Source organism: Aplysia californica, unplaced genomic scaffold, assembly GCF_000002075.1.
Source record: "Aplysia californica isolate F4 #8 unplaced genomic scaffold, AplCal3.0 scaffold00552, whole genome shotgun sequence".
Classification (NCBI taxonomy): Eukaryota; Metazoa; Mollusca; class Gastropoda; order Aplysiida; family Aplysiidae; genus Aplysia; species Aplysia californica.
In genome coordinates, this window is record NW_004797822.1 from 281,380 (window position 1) to 283,879 (window position 2,500).

Here is a 2,500-nt window from a genome sequence, read left to right on the forward strand (position 1 = left end):
AGGGGGGGAGTAGGAGGAGGAGAAAAGGAGTAGAGGGACCGCTATAAAAATCGTGGTATTGAGAACACAAGTGGGTTGTAATTGATTCCACTCTCCAAAGTACCCCCAGGTCTTATCAAACGCCAATATATGGAATAACTGGATATATTATAATTCAAAATAACCAGCTCAATGTTGAAGTTGGGCTTTGAAAATTAAATCTGTAATAGAATGTAAACAACTGGTTTTTGTACCATGTAGCTGCCAACTTTGGCGGTTGGGTGTTCTGATGTGGTTTGCTCCTTTTTTTTTCATTCAAACACCAGTCCTTCTATTCGTTACTCTCTTGTGACACCGTTAATCTTTAGCACTTGCATGACCTAATTGTGCTGCAAGAGCCGTAAAACTCTTACTAATTCCAAAGACTGCGGGAAGCCTCTGACTCCAGGTGGTGAAGTTGAAATATTCTTCGTGCGCGCGCAGGAAAGCTTTCTGGTTTCCGTTGTGGTTGCTTTCACACTTAAATAAATACACACGCGCACGCAAAGTACCCTCTTTTTACCACCTCGGAGATTAGTGCATGCATTAAGAGACTGAAAAAAGCTAACTTAGACCCCTGCTTTCTTTTATCAATCAGCAGCCCTAGTGTTGGCGTAGTTTGATTAATCAATATTCAAAGCGAGCAGCACCCGCGTAGAAATTGTCTTGGTATTGTGAAAGTCTTGTCAAGGAGAGGTCGCGTGGCTTGGGGGTGTGGAGGGGATTGTGTCGAGACGCTGAGGTACAGGAAATGGTCTGGTGTTGTTGTTGGGTTTTTTGTTGTTATTCTTTGTTCTTTCAGTGGGCGGTTGAAGGGTGTCCATGATGGGTTCCGTTTCTTCCCTTCCTGTCATCTGTCAGTCTGTGATTGGAGGGTGCCATCTCGTAGGTCCTACCTTTTCGTCCCCTTTGTTGTTTCTGTATATAATTTGTCTTGCTTCTTCTCTGCACTATGTGACATTCATTTTGTCGATGTGCTTCTTTTTGCTGAAATTGAAACTCAACCTGTGGTTCATGGACCGTTATGACCTGCTTATTGGTTTGCTCCTTTTTGGTTTTTACCGGTGAACCAATTTACTGGTGCGATTGTAATTTTTTTTGAAGTGTAGATATTTAAAGTATGTAGACTTCACCCTCGTGCATCGATGGCCTTAAAAATATCAGGCGTACATTACAAACGAGTCTCGACGCCTTTGCTTGTAAGATCTGATTACATTTTTTTCCTGGCCATTGCAGAACCCGACTGTACACGTAAGCTTAGTATCTATAAAATAGCAGGACTCCTTTGTAAATGACCGCGAGTATAATCTCGATTCTTGAGCTTGCATAGTTTTGGTGAGTTCAGCTTTATTTGCGGATTTCTGCAAATTACCAGAATTCCGCGTGAAAATTCATGAAAAAAAAAGTAAAAATAATTATTTTCAAAAATGCGAAATAAAAAATTTCCGTTATTACCAATAGCAGAGAGTATTTAATTATAATATATTTTAGTGTCTCTGCCAATAGTCATCAATAGCCAACCCATACCGGAAGTGCTCTTTTATTTGAAAGTGTAGACAGTGTCTTTCACTTTCACTTTCTAAAGCTCAAGCAGCAGAGCACCAGCTCTGTAAACAAGAGGAAGAAATGACGATTGTGGTTCAATAGATCTTGGGCCTGCCAAGAAAAGAAAACTCTAAAGAGAGCTTGATTTTTTTTACCAGACTTGTTTATTTGTAAGTATTGTTGTAGATTTAAGTTGAATATAAGCTGTCAAGTTATTTAAATCTAGAATCTAGATCAAGTCAAGCTGTTATATATACTATTATTATAAGGATTCTGCACCTTATGATGATTATGGTGCAAACCAACACAAGCGGAAAAAATGTTGAACATTAACTGTCAAGTTTTATAGATCTAGTTGTGGATGTACAGTGTCGGTACAAGGGAGAAAGTGGAAGCATGGCTTTGGATTTGGAAATGTATGGATTAACACAAGCAGAAAATTATGTAGGCCTATGCAAGGTATATTTTTTTCTCACTTATTTTGTTGTTAAATTTAGGCTTGAATAGCCAGAAATGGCATACTTAGGATGCCCTGAAACCAAAAATTCTCAAACATAAAGGGGACGCTGTCCCCCTTCAACCCCCTGCCAGGGCTCTGCTCTGGACCCGAAAATCCTTGAAAAATGACATCTGCTGCTGGAAGCTCTGTGGCGAAGATGGACGTTATATTTGAGCTCCCGTCAATCTTCTCTGTGTTGAAAGTGACTTTAAACTCGCCGGTACCTCGCCAAATTCGGATACCAGTCTCAAATTAGCAAGATGGACATTTCGACAGTCATTTTACAATGTTTAAAGAAGCCTCCATCCGATGTCCGCACAGTCGGTGCTAGCGACACCTGCTGAGATCGATGCCAATATGTGGTGTGGCAGGCAGGACAATTAGTCTGTCCTCAGCGTAACATTACAGTACTTCTTGCTTTATGAACCGGTTCTTGTT

General features: G+C 40.4%; 1 protein-coding gene across 3 annotated transcripts in view; it reads left to right on the plus strand.

Moving 5' to 3' along the window:
* Window positions 1-2,500, plus strand: part of LOC101851366 (uncharacterized protein ZK1073.1) — an 81,203-nt gene that overhangs the window by 41,251 nt on the left and 37,452 nt on the right. The gene's annotated exons all lie outside the window — the stretch shown is intronic.